We start from the raw sequence: 18,566 nt of genomic DNA on the forward strand, positions 1-18,566 counted from the left end.
CCACTATTATTGTGTTACTGTTGATTTCCTCTTTTAGAGCTTCTAGCAGTTGCCTTATGTATTGAGGTGCTCATATGTTGGGTGCTATGTTATAGCTTCTTCTTGGATTGATCCCTTGATCATTATGTAGTGTCCTTCCTTGTCTCTTGTAACATTCTTTACTTTAAAGTCTATTTTATCTGGTATGAGTATGGCTACTCCAGCTTTCTTTTGATTTCCATTGGCATGGAATATCTTTTTCCATCCCCTCACTTTCAGTCTGTATGTGTCCCTAGGTCTGAAGTGGGTCTTTTGTAGACAGCATATATATGTGTCTTGTTTTTGTATCCATTCAGCAAGCCTGTGTCTTTTGGCTGGAGCATTTAATCCATTCACGTTTAAGGTAATTATCGATATGTATGTTCCTATTACCATTTTCTTAATTGTTTTGGGTTTGTTTTTGTAAGTCCTTTTCTTCTCTTGTGTTTCACACTTAGAGAAGTTCCTTTAGCATTTGTTGTAAAGCTAGTTTAGTGGTGCTGAATTCTCTTAGCTTTTGCTTGTCTGTAAAGCTTTTGATTTCTCCATCAAATCTGAATGAGGTCCTTGCTGGGTAGAGTAATCTTGGTTGTAGGTTCTTCCCTTTCATCACTTTAAGTATATCATGCCACTCCCTTCTGGCTTGTAGAGTTTCTGCTGAGAAATCAGCTGTTAACCTTATGGGAGTTCCCTTGTATGTTATTTGTTGTTTTTCCCTTGCTGCTTTCAATAATTTTTCTTTGTCTTTAATTTTTGCCAATTTGATGACTATGTGTCTCGGTGTGTTTCTCCTTGGGTTTATCCTGTATGGGACTCTCTGCACTTCCTGGACTTGGGTGGCTATTTCCTTTCCCATGTTAGGGAAGTTTTCGATTATAATCTCTTCAAATATTTTCTCTGGTCCTCTCTCTCTCTCTTCTCCTTCTGGGACCCCTATAATGCGAATGTTGTTGCATTTAATGTTGTTCCAGAGGTCTCTTATGCTGTCTTCATTTCTTTTCATTCTTTTCTCTTTATTCTATTCTGCAGCAGTGAATTCCACCTTTCTGTCTTCCAGGTCACTTATCTGTTCTTCTGCCTCAGTTATTCTGCTATTGATTCCTTCTAGTGTAGTTTTCATGTCAGTTATTGTATTGTTCATCTCTGTTTGTTTGTTCCTTAATTCTTCTAAGTCTTTTTTAAACATTTCTTGCATCTTTTCGATCTTTGCCTCCACTCTTTTCCGAGGTCCTGGATCATCTTCACTATCATTATTCTGAACTCTTTTTCTGGAAGGTTGCCTATCTCCACTTCATTTAGTTGTTTTTCTGGGGTTTTATCTTGTTCCTTCATCTGGTACATAGCCCTCTGCCTTTTCACCTTGTATATCTTTCTGTGAATGTGGTTTTTGTTCCACAGGCTGCAGGATTGTAGTTCTTCTTGCTTCTGCTGTCTTTCCTCTGGTGGATGAGTCTGTCTAAGAGGCTTGTGCAAGTTTCCTGACGGGAGGGACTGGTGGTGGGTAGAGCTGGATGTAGCTCTGGTGGGCAGAGCTCAGTAAAACTTTAATACGTTTGACTGCTGATGGGTGGGGCTGGGTACCCTCCCTGTTGGTTGTTTGGCCTGAAGCAACCCAACACTGGAGCCTCCCTGGGCTCTTTTGTGGGGCTAATGGCAGACTCTGGGAGGGTACATGCCAAGGAGTACTTCCCAGAACTTCTGCTGCCAGTGTCCTTGTCCCCCCCCCCTCCCGGTGAGCCACAGCCACACCCATCTCTGCAGGAGACCCTCCAACACTAGCAGGTAGGTCTGATTCAGTCTCCCCTGGGGTCATTGCTTCTTCCCCTGGGTCCTGATGCACACACTACTTTGTGTGTGCCCTCCAAGAGAGGAGTCTCTGTTTCCCCCAGTCCTGTCAAAGTCCTGCAGTCAAATCCTGCTAGCCTTCCAAGTGTGATTCTCTAGGAATTCCTCCTCCCATTGCTGGACCCCCAGGTTGGGAAGCCTGACGTGGGGCTCAGAACCTTCACTCCAGTGGGAGACTTCTCTGGTATAAGTGTTTTCCAGTCTGTGAGTATCCACCCAGCAGTTATGGGATTTGATTTTACTCTGATTGCACCCCTCCTACCATCTCATTGTGGCTTCTCCTTTGTCTTTGGATGTGGGGTATCTTTTTTGGTGAGTTCCAGTGTCTTCCTGTCGATGATTGTAGAGCAGCTAGTTGTGATTCTGGTCTTCTCTCAAGAGGGAGTGAGAGTATGTCCTTCTATTCCGCCATCTTGGTTCCAATCCTCACCCTAGTTAATTATTTTTAGGATCAAATACTATCCTTCTTTTTTGAACACATCCAGGAACTGAAATAGCACAAGGTTAGGTGACCTATACCAAGTTCCCAGTGAGTCATCAGTGAAACTGGTACATGGAATTCAAAACTCTTGTCACCAACTTTTATGTTCCAACTGTTGGATAACGTCCAGTCTTAAGGATTTCTTTTTGTTGTTGTTATTGTTGTTGTTTTGACAATGAGAAATTTAAAATCAAAAAGGGAGGCAAATGGAAGATTGGAGAAACCAGTGTATTCTCACAGGTAAATGGAGGCTCTCCCACTTCTTTCCTCCCTGTTCTATCAGCCATCTGTTGCCTAGTCACTCATAATTCAAATCCTTTTCACTTTTACAGAAATCACTCACTGCTGACACAAATCTCCAGGCTTGTTCAGGAATAAGGCCTGACTGTTTTATAGGTAATTCTATATTTTTTCATCATATATTTCAAGAGACCTTGGGATGTAAGTAAATTGACCTATACTTGCAAATGACTGTAGGAAGAACAAAGAAGTTGCAAACCCATCGAAACGGTGTCAAGTATAAATTAGCTCAGAATAGTTTTGAAGAAAATAGACTACCAAGGTCAAAGTGTGCATTGAAATACTGGTAAAATCCCCTCTCCTACTAAATCATACTTAAATATTACAATGGCCTATCATTCCTGTTTTTCATTTTGTATAATTTGTAAAAAAAATTTTATATGAGAAAACATCTACTACCATTTCAAACTAACATACAATTCACTCAGTTATCCCTTTGGTGTTATTTGTGTGTGTGGAGAGATGTGTCATTACTAAAGGGTCCTCATTTATGATTGTCATGAATTTCAATGCATCATTTTGCACCCAGAAGAATTAAGATTCAGAGGCCAGTCCTGTAATTGAACTGTGGACATGGATGGAAAAGTGGTCAGAAGCTAATACTTCAGGGAAACCAAAACTTTTGGTCAGTCTAGACAAGTCCTGTTAGGAGCAATTAAATTCAGAAATGTAGCTTTTCTATCAAAAACGTCCTAGTCTTTCTTCCCAATGCCCTTGACAGTTCATCTGCATTCACACGCCTATTCTTTTTTTTTTTTTTAATTTATTTTTGGCTGCATTGCGTCTTCGTTGCTGCATGTGGGCTTTTTCTCTGGTTGCGGCGAGTGGGGGCTACTCTTCGTTGTGGTGCACACGCTTATTGTGGTGGCTTCGCTTGTTGCGGAGCACGGGCTCTAGGCATGTGGGCTTCAGTAGTTGCAGCACGCGGGCTCAGTAGTTGTGGCTCACGGGGTCTAGAGCACAGGCTCAGTAGTTGTGGCTCACAGCTTAGTTGCTCCATGGCATGTGGGATCTTCCCGGACTAGGGATGGAACCCGTATCCCCTGCATTGGCAGGTAGATTCTCAACCACTGCGCCACCAGGGAAGCCCCACATGCCTGTTTTTTTTTAATTAATTAATTTTTTTTTTTTTTTTGGCTGCATTGGGTCTTCATTGCTGCACGCGGGCTTTCTCTAGTTATGGCGAGTGGGGGCTACTCTTCATTATGGTGCATGGGCTTCTCATTGCAGTGGCTTCTCTTGTTGCTGAGCACAGGCTCTAGACACGTGGGCTTCAGTAGTTGTGGGGCACAGGCTTAGTTGCTCCACGCCCACATGCTTATTCTAATCAAGTGCTTACAAGCCAGAAAATGTATCCATAGGATAACTATATTGATGATGTTGTTGGATATATCATGTTCCCTAGCTAAAATGGCTTACCATTTATAATTTTAAAATGTAACTAGAATAACTTGTGGCTTTATAATGGGCTACAAATTGATGATCTCATCTTATTTTAACCCATACTACTCCAAGAGACATTATCATTATCACTATGTTACACAAAGGAAATAGGCATAGACATGCCAAGAGACTATCCCCAAGAGGTTCCAGTTTTAGACTGAGACACACTTTGGTTACCAAAATCTTTTCTTCAATAAAGCATTTTTGTAGCACGATGTATGGCATTTTCTTTTTCTTTTGATATATTTTGGGTATAATTATTATTGTCCTTATTGTATAGAAAGGAACTATTCTGAAGCAGAGAGAGTGCAAGGAACTGGCCAAACTCAAACAGGTTTATGGATGGGTCAAAACTCCTAAACTCTAGCACTGTAATTTGCCTTTTTTTAACCTTATGGGAAGAAATTAGAAGTGTGCAATTAGAAGACGTACAACTGGGGCTTCCCCCGTGGTGCAGTGGTTAAGAATCCACCTGCCAATGCAGGGGACATGGATTCGAGCCCTGGTCCGGGAAGATCCCACATGCCGCGGAGCAACTAAGCCCGTGCAACAAAACTACTGAGCCTGCACTCTAGAGCCCGTGAGCCACAACTACTGAGCCCGCGTGCCACAACTACTGAAGCCGGCGTGCCCTAGAGCCCATGCTCTGCAACAAGAGAAGCCACCACAATGAGAAGCCCGTGCACCACAACGAAGACTAGCCCCCGCTCGTCGCAACCAGAGAAAAGCCCGAGCACAGCAACAGAGACCCAATGCAGCCAAAAATAAAATAAATAAAATTTTTTTAAAAGATGTACAATTGACTTTGAAAAAGAGGCTCCTTTCTACTCTAATTGGTGTTTGTAAATGGACTAAACATTCTAAAACTATCACTTGAACCACCGTGGCATGTGTCATAAATGGATTAGTGCATTTTTGCCCATAACTAATATTTAATCCAATATTCCTCACCTATGAAGATTAGTCATATCAAAATTAGTTGGTGTCTTAGTCTGTTCGGGCTGCTATAACAAAATACCATAGACTGGGTGGCTTATAAACAACAAAAATTAATTTCCCACAGTTCTGGAGGCTGGAAGGCCAAGGTCAGGGTGCCAGCATGGCTGAGTTCTGGTGAGAACCCTCTTCTGGGTTGGAGATTGCCGACTTCTCACTGTGTTCTCACATGGCATGGCAAAAGGGGTGAGGGAGCTCTTCAGGGCCTCTTTTATAAGGACACTAATCCCATTCATGACAGCTTCACTCTCACAACCAAATCATCTCTCAAAGACCCTTCAAATACTGTCACATTGGGAAATAGATTTCATTGTATAAATTTTGGGTGGCGGGAGCAGGGAGGAGACACAAATATTCAGTCTATAGCACTTGGGTAGCATTTTCAAAGAACCACTGTAGAACACCTTAGGCAGGGACTGGAGGGACAGGAGGAGGAAGGGGTACATACGGATTGGAAAAGCCTCCAAGATGATTCTTGTACAACCCCCACCAAGTGAGAATCGCTGATTTTGTCCCTTAAATAGCAACATGATGATAGTTACTTGATGAAAGGCAGATATAGAGAACAACACAGAAATACCCGTGAAGCATAAAAGACAATAAGGTTGGAGACGTAACATCCTAGATGTGTTTCAAACAGTAAAAAAGAAAACAGTATTAGGAGCCAGAAGATACTAATTCTCAGTTCTAGAACTTTCTCTCATGCATTGTATAATATCACTAATCCTCTGCTTCCTAACTTATAAACCAGAGATAGACAATTATCCTGGTACAACCCACCTACAAATTTAAGAGATCATTACCTCCTTTTCCTAATCAAGACTATCTTGATTTCTTCTAATTGCAAACCAAGAAAACAGGGATAGGCCGATACAGTTGAACAGAAAGGATTAATTGAATCAGTTTCCAGTACTATCTCTGTTTTCTTATCATAAGCAAGTCCTTTCACTTGTCTTCATTTGTTTATTCATCAAATGCACATTGAGCACCTACTATGTCCTCGGCACTCTGCTAATGGCTGGATATACTGCAGTGAAAGAAGTGGAGCATGGTCACAACCCCTACCTCCACAGAGCTTACAGACTAGTGAGGAAAAATAAAAGGTGACCCATTTTAAAATAGGGGAAGGACTGAGTGGTATGGATACCCCACAGCAGGGAGATTTCACCCTAATATGAGGGTCAGAGACATCCACTCTGAGCAATCACACCTAAACTGAGACCTGAAAGATCCATAGAGGCAGTCGGGGGGCAAACAGGAGCTCCTGGCAGAGGTATCAGCACTTGTGGGGGCCAGATGGCAAAGGCAGAATGTGGTGCACTCAAGAAACTGAAAAGGTAGTCTGAATATAGAATGGACATGAGATAAGGTTGGTGAATTCGACAAGGGCCAAAAAGTAGACACTTCAATAATCATACAGTAAAGACTCTGTATGCTTTAATTCCTATTAGAAATGTCAGACAACACTCATGGGAGTTTCTGTTCCTCCTGAAAACCCACTAAAACAATAATGAATGGATTTTTTTAAAAGTAGAAGTCCCCAAGCACACAGATAATAAAAGAAGAAACAGCACCAACACAATTTTGGAAGCTGGAAAAATTATGGTTGAGTAGTAACTCACCTGTCCGTCCCAAGAAAGCTGAATCCTAAGCCAGCAGTTGGCAAGGCTGGGAGGCAACCTACTGAAAGTTTATAATTGACTGTCAAGACACCTAACCTTCTTTCTTCACTTTCTTCCCATACTTCTGACCAACAGATTGCCCTACAGTGAAACCCACAGTTCACAAGCCAACCATGTAAATTGAGCTTGCCCAAAGCTTTCTAGTGCCTCTCTTCTAGATATGGGCAGACAGTCAAGGATCTCTATAGACAGTTGATGGAATATTCTAATAAGAAAGACAGAGGCCAAAACAAACTAACATAGAAAAGCAACAAAGAAGAAATAAAGACTATGCAGGAGGAAAAAAATAACCTACTATTAATATCTTCAAAGATTCAAAAATAGTGAAATATTATAAGATATTGCAGTCATCAAACAAGAACCAGATGGTATTAGTGTTTTTAAAAGTAGCAGCCAGAGGGCAAAAATGAACTCTTGGATATTAAAAATATCACAGTATAAAAGAAAACTTCCAGTGAAGGTTTAAAATATAAAGTTGAGGAAATCTCCCAGGAAGTAAAACAAAACGATAGAAAGAGAAGAAAAGATAAAAGATGAAAAAGGTACAGACTAGTCCAGGAAGTACAATATCTGAAAGTTCTGGAAAGAAAGAACAGAGAAAATGAAGGGGGGAAACTATCAAAGAACGAATTCAAGAAAATTTCCTGCAATGAAAGGACATGACTTTCCAAATTAAAAGAGCCTATCGAGCTCCCAAGACAATGGATGTCTTGGAGCTACATTGAGACACATCACAAACCTACATTGAGACACATCATTATGAAATTGCAAACCCTGTGGACAAAGATAATATTCTAGAAACTTTCAGGAAAGAAAAACAGGATTCTAAAAAGAATCAGGTATCAGAATGGCTTCAGATTTCTCAACAGCTGCACCGGATGCTAGAAAATAGTAGAAGGAAATGATTTCTAATGTAGAGTTCCCCAGCCAAATTATTAATTAAGTGGGAGGGCAGAATATAGATTTTTTTCAGACGTGAAAGGTCAAAAATCTGACAGGTCCATTTCTCAGGGAGCTATGAGAGAATTTATTCAACTAAAATAAGAAAAGAGAAAATGGAATCCAGGGAATGGGATTCTGATACATGAGAAAGTCAGGGTGATGGTGAAGGGAAAATCTAAGACCACAGCTCCGAAGGAAGCCTAAAGATCAACCAATCTGCTGGACTGGAGCAGGGCAGATGCCCTGGAGAAAGATCACCAAGAAAATTACATGGATAGAATGACCGGCATTTAAAGAATGTTGAAGGAAGATTTCTTAAAACTGGGGGTGGGGCAATTTGGGAATGTATTGATGATAAGTATATATCAATACATAGATCAGTCTGCCCAGAGGTGAGCATGATCTCCCACTTAGGAATTTATTTGGATGTCCAGACACATGACACGATGCACCCACCCATGACTATAAATAAAGTATACTTAGTACTAATACTAAGCTAGGGGTTCCCAGCAGGGAAAGGGCTCATGCAGGAGTCTGATGAGAAAATGACAAAGGATGAGGGGTGATTTGGGGCTTTCACTGTGGTTAAAAGGTGGAGCCAGCATGGTGGGGAATTACCCTAACATGGGCTAAAGTCTGCCCTGTTTGAAATTCCCATCAGCTCTTAGAGGTAAAGGCCTACACAAGTCTTCTCATCTTGGCTGCCCAGATGTGGGAAGATAGGGAAGAGGGATGGAGGTTGAAAGCTTCCAATAGTCAAATATCAAAAATGGAGTTAAGCCTCTTTATTACAAAAACCAAGTTACGGGGGGGAAAAGTTATTAACTCAAAAAAAAAAGTTATAAAGAAAAAGTATTTGTAGCATAGTATTCTTTGGCTCAGATGTGAATAACATTTACAAAGTCATATCAGTGTAACTACTGAAGGCAACATAGTTAAGTCATGGCCATGTTGAGAAGATGAGGAATAAAAAGTGTTTATGTATGTGGTGGGTATCATAGGGTTTAGTGAAAATAAGCTAAATCTTCATCTTCTAGAGTGGAAGTCACTGAAATTTTTTTAAAATAGCAATGTAAACACGTTCTTTAGAGATACGGAGATAATCCCAAAAGAATCAGGTAAAATAGTTGATAGCGGTTGCCCCCGGGGAGGCTGAAGCACAAGAAATAGTGAACAGTGCTGTAGGAGAGGGTATGTTGGAGGAATGCTGTTTTGTTTGTTTGTAACAAGCCTGCCAGTATAACTTCTCAAACATATATAATTAAATTGCCCCCCCCCATTTGACTTTATCTTAAAGGCAATAGGGAGCTACCCATCACCTTGGAGCTCTAAGCAATGAGGCTCTGAGCATGATAGTGAGATCAGATTTGCATTTTATTAAGATTACTCTTGGGGCCTCCCTGGTGGCGCAGTGGTTAAGAATCCGCCTGCCAATGCAGGGGACATGGGTTCGAGCGCTGGTCTGGGAAGATCCCACATGCCCATGCACCACAACTACTGAGCCTGCGCTGAGCCCACGAGCCATAACTACTGAGCCCGTGTGCCACAACTACTGAAGTCCGTGCGCCTAGAGCCCGTGCTCCACAACAAGAGAAGCCACCGCAAGGAGAAGCCTGCGCACCACAACAAAGAGTAGCCCCTGCTCACCACAACCACAGAAAAGTCCACGCGCAGCAACGAAGACCCAACGCAGCCAAAAATAGAAAAAAGATTACTCTTGTTACTTTGTGGAGAAGTAGAGGAAGGAAAGAATGGACACAGTGGTGTCTATAAGGAAGCTTAGCTAGTCTAGCCTGGAATCTAGACAGGAAATTGGCCTGGACTCAGGTATGGCGACAGGGGTAGGTAGAAGTATGCAGATTGCGACGGATTGGATTGTGGGATGGAAGAGGGAGGACTCAAGACTGATACATACTGCATTTTCTGGTTTGAACAATGGGTGAGTGGGGAGCTGTTTATTAAAATAGGAAATTCAGAAGAGGAGCAGGTTTGGATGAAGTAGAATGATTTTAGTATTGGATATTCAATAGCTGAATGGCTATAAGGCCATTGCAGATACAGCCTGGAGCTCAGGAGAGAAAGCCAGGCTGGTGATGGAGATTTGGAATCAGCAGCATAGAAATGACAATTGAAGTCCTGGGAGTGGGTGAGATTGTTCAGGGAGTGGGCGTAGAGTAACCAGCATCAAAGACAGAGACTGAACTAATATAAACAAGGGAAGGGGAAGAGCAGTCAGCAAAGGGGAGTAAAAGGGAGTAGGCAGAGAGGCAGTAGAAAGTTCTGTGTACTACAGAAGTCAGGCAGGAGAATGTTCAACAGTATCCAAGGAGCCGAAAGGGAACACATACACTGCAGAGGCAAAGAGGAGGGACCGTTAGTAACCGTGACAAGAGCAGTGTCTGTGAAGCAGTGGGGCAGGTTGAAGAATACATGGGAGCCAAGGCACTCATTTTAATCACTGTTTAAAAGATAATAACAGGAAATTTTCTTGAGTGCTTTTTATGGGTGGGATACTGAATTAGGTACTTAACCTACTTTATCTCATTTAATTCTCAAAGCAACATCATCTCTACAAAATGGATGCTACTGTTGACAACCACATTTTTCAGATGAAGCACCTAAAGTTTAAAGAAGTTAAGTAGTTACTCAAAAGGACGGAGACAGTAAGCAGACAGGCTGGAATTTGATCTCAAAGAGTCTGACTCCAGATTGTACACTCCTAAACACTGCACTATACCCTCTAAATGATCTGCCAAAGATAACATTATCACTCATCTATTCAACACACCTGCTGTGTGCCAGGCACTATTCCAGGTGTTGGTGATCCAACAGTGTACAAGACAACGCTCCTGCCCTCATAGATCTTACTTTCTAGTGGAGGAGATAGATAGTAAACAAATTTTAAAATGCATGTGTACTTTCAGTGTTTAGTGTAATGAATACCAAGAGATCACTCTGGAGAGTGGCTAGAGAGGAGAGCTATTTTAGGTCACAGGCCTTCCTGAGATGACATTTTGGCAAAAACCTAAATGAATTCAGGGACTGAGGCAGGAGAAGAGGCATTCCAAGCTGAAGGAGGCGGAAGTACCACAATCCTGAGATGGGGGCGGGGACAGGGGGGCGCAGAATGAGTGAGGGGGAAATTGGTAGGTCAGATAGTTGGTAAGGAAGGTGGGGCTGCATCATGCTCAGCCTCAGAGATAAGAGTTTAGCTGTTGTTTTGGGAGTGATAAGAAGTCAGGAGGATTTTGAGCAGGATGACGACAAACTCTGACTCACATTATATTGATATTAGCTTGCAATAAAGCCCGGACTTTGGATTCTATGACCATCACCCTTTCCATATTCTCTAGAATTGAGATGCTATGTGGCTACTGAGCCCTTGAAATGTGACCAGTCCAAACTGAGATGTGCTCTAAATGTTAAATGCACACCAGATTTCAAAGACTTAGTACCAACAAAAGAATGGTATAGCTCTCATGGCCAAATTTTACATCCATTATATGTTGATACGATAACATTTTAGATATATTGGGTAAAATATAATATTCAAATTAATTTCACCTATTTCTTTTTACTTTTTTTAAAAAGATGTGGCTACTAGAAAATTTTTAATTACTATTTATGCGGCTCATATTTCTTTTGGATAGCACTGGTCTAGACAACTTCCCTTCTGCTTTCGGCTTCAGCATGTTATAAAGAAAATGACATAAGTTGTGTAGGGCTCTTTGAGTTTTCTTAAGGAAACATATTATGTAACAACAAGACAAATTATCGAGGATGATAGTTGGCCAAAAAATGTACTGTTCTTTATAGGCCAAAGATAACGTTATTGACTTGATCGTGGTTTTGTGTTGTTTTTCCAACAGTGCTGATGAGTTTACACAAAGTCTTCTGTAATGTTTCTCTCCCTACCCATTCCACCCCCTCCTTGTGCTCTCTTACGACTGAAACAGCATGTTTTTGAAATACCTGGCCCAGGTTAAGAATGCAGTTCTCAGCCATGGAAATTTTTCCCTGTGTAAAGCATTCAGTCTTGTATAGGTCTGAACCTCAGCTTATTTAACATGGTATTCTAATTATCTGGTCTACTCAAGCAAGCAGATTCCAAATATCAGTGATTATATCTGTAATCATAGTTATAGAATACTTTGGCTCTTTTATATTTAATTCTAAATATGGTCAATTAGAATGTACTATTTAGGACTTCCCTGGTGGCGCAGTGATTAAGAATCCACCTGCCAATGCAGGGAACACGGGTTCGAGCCCTGGTCCAGGAAGATCCCACATGACGTGGAGCAACTAAGCCCGTGCACCACAACTACTGAGCCTGCGTTCTAGAGCCCACGAGCCACAAGTACTGAGGCTGCCTGCCACAACTACTGAAGCCCGCACACCTAGAGCCCGTGTTCCGTAGCAAGAGAAGCCACCACAATGAAGAGCAGCCCTTGCTCGCCACAACTAGAGCAAGCCCATGCACAGCAACAAAGACCCAACACAGCCAAAAATTAATTAATTATTTTTAAAAGGGGAAGGACACCTAATTAAGTCATCAAGATGAGAGATTACTAAAAATAATCTTGATGATATATTACCATATAATTTTTGGTATATAACTGAGAAGAATTCAAAGAACTGAGTCCCACTGCTATCACAAAACTCCATCAGGGACTTCCCTGGTGGTCTAGCAGTTAAGACTCTACACTCCCAATGCAGGGGGCCCGGATTCAATCCCTGATCAGGGAACTAGATCCCACATGCATGCCACAACTAAGGACCCCACAAGCTGCAACTAAAGATCCCACATCCCGCAACTAAAAGAAAACAGATCCTGCACGCAGCAACGAAGACCCTGCATGCCACAACTAAGACCCTGCACAGCCAAATAAATAAATAAATATTTTTAAAAAAAAACACTCCATCATTCTTATTTACTTATTTAGGTGAAGAGCTTCTCAGCACCTCTATTTGCCAAATCATACATTCAACATTGACACTAAATCCTGTATATTTATCCCTGGATACATGGGGGAGAAAGGCTTTACTCATGTCATTAAGATCTGCAATTCCAATACAATTTTACATTTTATGTTTAATAATTATTCATCAGTATTTGCAATATATTTATGATGTTTTGAGAAATTGTGCAGAATTTTCTAACACTCAGAACCTTATGATCACAGGAAATTTTAAATTATTTCCATATTTCTGTTGCATAGAAGTATGTTATTCATGAAATACTTTAAAGTATAAAATATATATTAGGAAATGGAATGGAAATACAATTTCAAGAAGAAAAACGAACAAAGAAGAACTTATTTTTGTGTATTTTAAAAGTATTATGGGGCATCAAATTGTTATAATATTTAGATTCTACTGGATAGATTCAAATAGAGATGTGACAGTTTATTTTTAAATGTCATTCATAATGTACTGGAATATATATATATATATATATATATATATATATATATATATATATATGTAACCTAACATGATAAAAATTTTAGGCATCAACTTAAAAATGTGGTGAGGAATGTATTACTTCTTAAAATATTTTAGGAGTACTTGAATGAACATGTCTGGAGACAATGAAAGGAGAAAATTGTGTTAGACAAGAAAATGATGAAGGAAAGAACAGGCCAGCTGTTGAGACTGACTGCACAATGAAATAAGATGACAAAGGACCTGTCTACTCACATTTGCTTTTGTGTCCTTTATCAAAGAGAAAGATCTAACGAGAATGATTGAATGGACATTGTGAAAGAGGAAGAGAAGTTCAAGATGGAAAAAGAAATTGTAACAGTGTACCCATCTCTTTGGCAGCTGACAGAAGGTGGTGAGACTAGCAAGGATTTGAGTCCACCAGGACTGACTCAGAATTCTGACTCTGCCAGTATTAATGATGTGACCATGGCATGATGCTTAACCCACCTCAACTGTATAATGGGCATAAAGCGATTTACCCCATAGGGTTAAATTTCATAAATTTCAATGTAAAGTGCTTTGCATAGAGTCAAGCAGAGCCATACATAAATAGTGGCTATTTTAATTATTATGTAGCTGTGGGCCTTGGAGCAACTTATCCTACCTAAGTCTCACTTTCCTCCTCCATAACACAGGAATAATAACATCAGCCTTCTAGGATTACTATGAGGATTAAATTGATAATAAACCTGAGAGCACTTATAACACAAAGAAGGCATTCAATAAATATTAGTTCTTTCCGCACCCCTTCCTTCTGGCTTCCTATTGATTTAAACAATCCTATGGTACACCTGATGGGACGTGATGAAAAAGAGTCTAATTCCAAATACCTGTTTCTAGAATAGTACATTACTTTTATTGTGTCTACTAATAAAAAGACTAAAACTGAAATGATTCTCTTTCTTGTTAAGAGACCAGGGTCTCATATTACAAATGACTCTATCCTTGTGGATATGACCTTTCTGTTTTACTAGCAAATCTCATTAATGACAAAATTATTTTCCTGAAGTTGTGGAAGATAAATATACTGCTGATCTATGACCATGTAATCAATCCTCTCACAAAGAGGACCGCCTCACAAAGAAAAAATTCTTGCCAAGTGTTTCCTTTTCTCTCATGAGTGAAAGGACAAAGCATTTATTAATCTATGGGAATAAACACTGTTGATTAATGTGATTCACATATTTTGAATGGTACCAAGTATGCCCTCTCTTTGCAGCTTTGTGTACGAAACAAAGCCTGGTTTAAGATGAGCTAGGATGCCCGGGAGGGAGTTAGGGAACCAAGTTTCACTGAACAGGCAGGAAATATGTCTAAAGCCACTTCCTCCATTTTAATCTGTGGGATAATTTGGTTCTTTTCAGAAATAATCTGAATAGTTGCTGTCCCTGTTGAAGAGAGGGGTGTAATGACTCTGAATAGTAGTCCAAATGCATAGGACGGCCCTATATCAGCCAGGATCCCAGCAAGAAACAGATGGCACACTCCAAAGGAGTGAAAGAAGTATCGCTGAACCCGGATAATGGCTATGTGGGCATCTACTATACTAGTTTCTCTATATATGTCTATGTTTGAAATTGTCTACAGTAAAATATATGAAAACGGAGGCGTGTAAAAGAGGGACTGATGGGCCTTCCCTGGTGGCACAGTGGTTGAGAGTCCGCCTGCCGATGCAGGGGACACGGGTTCGTGTCCCATTCCGGGAAGATCCCACATGCCGCCGAGCGGCTGGGCCCGTGAGCCATGGCCGCTGCGCCTGCGCGTCCGGAGTCTGTGCTCCACAACGGGAGAGGCCACAACAGTGAGAGGCCCGCGTACCACAAAAAAAAAAAAAGAGGGAATGATGAAAGTGATTTACAAAGGTGTGGGCAGAGGTTAAAGGAAAACAAGGGAAGGCGATATCTCCCTCTTTTCCCTCCATACCCCTTCCCTCTCGCCCGCACCGGACTGGCAAGAGTGGCAGGTGCTACCAGCCGCAGGCTTGAAGGAGCAAGGGAGAGGGACCAGCTCTGGGCACCCAAGGAGACCTGTAGCTGTAGAAAAGGGCCACCATCAGGAATTGTGGCCTTGGGTGGAGGAACGCAGACACCGTTAACCAAGTACATAAATTTGTGAAGCCCAGTGCAAACTGAAAAATCAAGAAAAAAATGTAATTAAAGGTCCTGAAATATAAAACTTTAGCTTTTCTTCCACAGTCTTTCTTTCCCTCTCACTTGACTGGTCATGTTTTAAATTTTTTCCATTTAACACCATTTAAAGTAAAGAAAAGAATTAAAAGTTTAAATTATCAGCACAAACTTTACCACTTACATTGTGCAATGTCAGTTTTAAATGCAATATAAGAGCATTTAACTTGTATGCAGCAGAATCACCAAAATTATCCAATTCACATTTCAAAGTTCATACATAACATATGCATTTGTTTTCTTGCTGGAACAGCGGAAACACCCCTCAGAACTAACTCAACTATTCCATTTAACTTCTTTATACACACACATTGTACCAACCCTGTCTGCCTTTGGCTTACTAATGAGTAAAGAGGGACTGAAAGGAAAAGGAACTATGGATTGTCCTGTCCTCCCTTTCCTTCTATGGCATCATTTTTAGTGTAAGTGGTTGGCTAATATAGGGACGTAACATGAGTAAGAAAGGATATGATAGAGTTCCTTGGTTAGTTGGGTTTCTTAGCATGCCACAGCCTTTTGTTTGTTTGTTTGTTCTGGTTCAAGTGGAAGGAGAGGCATTTCGGGCTTAATCAGTCGCAGAGGTTCACCTTGACCTTGCTCTGAGTCTCAGTGAACTCCCAAGTGTCATGGATGCACAGGAATGCTATGCCCGTGGAGCACTGGAAATGCTGTATGCAAATGGGGCAATCAGAAATGGCATAACGTGTATCACGTGTATCTCCTCTTTAGTAATCAGACTTTACTAACGAAACACACATTCAGAGATAAAATTAAGAATTTCAAAATGGTGTCAGCAAAGCATTAAATCAAATGCAGGACCCCTCTGAGTATGGGGCCCTATTGACTGCAGAGGTCACACACCCATGAAAGCTGCCCTGCTGCCAACCCATGGTCAGGCAAGGAAGAAGCCAGGAGAATTAATGTTCTTTCCTTCAGTCCTCCCACCTCCTGCACCACTTACAATAGGTCTTCGTACATGTGAGATATAACAGAAAATATACATATATTGGTCTCTACCCCTAGTTCATGGTACAGAGCTCCTAAAACACTTGTAATTTCCTAAGTGATAAGAGCTTAGGAGCATCTTTTGTTCTAAAATTTGGTCTTTGACCCCAGTTCCTGACACCGATCTCCTAAATCCTTTGCAATTTCCTGGATGATAGCAATGTCCTTTGTTCTAAGAAGGTGACTCTTTTTTTTTTAAAAACAACTCTGAATTTTTTTAAAATAAATTTATTTATTTATTTTTGGCTGCATTGGGTCTTCATTGCTGTGCGGGCCTTTCTCTAGTTGCGGTGAGCGGGGGCTACTCTTCATTGCGGTGCATGGGTTTCTCATTGTGATGGCTTCTCTTGTTGTGGAGCACGGGCTCTAGGTGCACGGGCTTCAGTAGTTGTGGCATGCAGGCTCAGTAGTTGTGGCTCGTGGGCTCTAGAGTGCAGGCTCAGTAGTTGTGGTGCACAGGCTTAGTTGCTCTGCGGCATGTGGGATCTTCCCGGACCACGGCTCAAACCCATGTCTCCAGCGTTGGCAGGAGGATTCTTAACCACTGCATCACCAGGGAAGGCCCTAATAAGTTGACTCTTGGTGGGCTCTTGGATGGGGCCTGGTCACCAGAAAGACCAAGCCATGATTAGAAGCTTGGAATTTTCAGCTCACCTCCCATTCTCTAGAGAGGGGAGAAGGGCTGGAAATGGAATTAATGGTCCATCATGCCTACATGATGGGGCCTCCATAAAAATCCCAAAATATGAGGTTCTAGAAAGCTTCTATTCTAAGTTGTTGAATACGTGGAGGTGCTGGGAGAGTGGAGCACTGGGAGAGGGCATGGAAGCTCCGTTCCCCTTCCCACATGCTTTGCCCTTCATATCTCTTCCATCTGGATGTTCATCTGTGTCCTTTATCATACCCTTTAATAAACTGGTAAACGTAAGTGTTTCCCTGAGTTCTGTGAGCTATTCGAGCAAATAATCGAATCTAAGGAGGTCACGGGAATCTCTGATTTGTAGCCAAGTTGAACACAAGTTGTGGGTAACCTGGGGACCTACTACTTGCGATTGGCATCTAAAGTGGTGGGGAGGGGGGCAGTCTTGTAGGACTGAGTCCTTATCCTGTGCCATCTGATGCCATCTCCAGGTAGATAGTGTCAGAATTGAGTTACACTGTAGGACACCTAGCTGGTGTCTCAGAAAACCCACATGTCTGGTGTCAGAAGCGTTGTGAGTGTGGCAGTAGTGTGAGAACAAAACAGATATGCAGGAGAAGTGTAGGTTTTGCCTACACAGTACACAATTAGCGCTTGGTAAAAGTGAGAAATTATTATTATGCAATGGCTCGAAATATAGCACTTATACACATTTGGGCAATATTAAAGTTGTAACATTTCTGCAACAGATGAAGACTATGATCCATTAGTTTTTACTATGTATAATTTTACAAAAACTATGATTATGAATGGGTGGATCTTTCCACGTTTAATCTCTAGCCAAAGATAAGTATTGTGAAGTTTTCATTAACAAAACACACTCACTTCTGAACTTTTCTCACCAAAAAGCAGAGGTACACCTTACCTTTTTATACCTTGCAGATAAATTGTCCTACTCCACCATCCCCAAACATTGAGGAAAGATTTTTTTCTCTTAACCTTGGTCAATTTATACACTAACATAAGGAGATTAGATGGAATACCAGATCCCACTGAGCAAGTAGCTAGGTGGGGCTCTTTTCTCTTTAAAGGCAACTTTAGATTAGAATCAAGTGTGAATAAAATAAACAGTTTAGAAAATGTTAGAGAGGTTTGGTCGTCAGTCTTTCTTACTTCTAGAGGTCAGGTTGAAATAAAATAGTAAGAGTCAGACTTTCTGCATTCCTGTGCATATCCAAGCAAGCCCATCACACAACCTCACTAATTTCCATGTCCTCATCCACAGAAGAATCATGTGGAAAGTGCTGCCCAGCCGCACTCCTAAGGTCCTTGTGAGGATTTTAAAAGATTTTTTGTTCGTTAAAAAAATCCTGAGAAACAAAAGCACTCTACAAATGCAAAAAAAAATTTATTCAAATAACTTTCTTCTTACCCAATTTCTTTTTTGCACATCATTCAACAGCAGGTAGACTGGCTTATCTGTCAGGAGCAACAGTCCTGAATTAATCCCATTCACGTCTTTGAAGTGTTCTTACCAGTAT

At 41.1% G+C, this 18,566-nt stretch overlaps 1 protein-coding gene across 2 annotated transcripts in view; it reads right to left on the reverse strand.

The window, feature by feature from the left end:
* The window catches only part of CDK14 (cyclin dependent kinase 14), a 618,912-nt gene extending 600,346 nt beyond the window's left edge, over positions 1 to 18,566 (reverse strand). For both annotated transcript variants that reach the window (XM_073809735.1, XM_073809734.1), the window contains exon 1: positions 18,458 to 18,566. The gene's annotated coding sequence lies outside the window, so the exon portion shown is untranslated. The remainder of the gene's footprint in view (positions 1 to 18,457) is intronic.

This window comes from Tursiops truncatus, chromosome 9 (genome assembly GCF_011762595.2).
Source record: "Tursiops truncatus isolate mTurTru1 chromosome 9, mTurTru1.mat.Y, whole genome shotgun sequence".
In the NCBI taxonomy this organism is placed as follows: Eukaryota; Metazoa; Chordata; class Mammalia; order Artiodactyla; family Delphinidae; genus Tursiops; species Tursiops truncatus.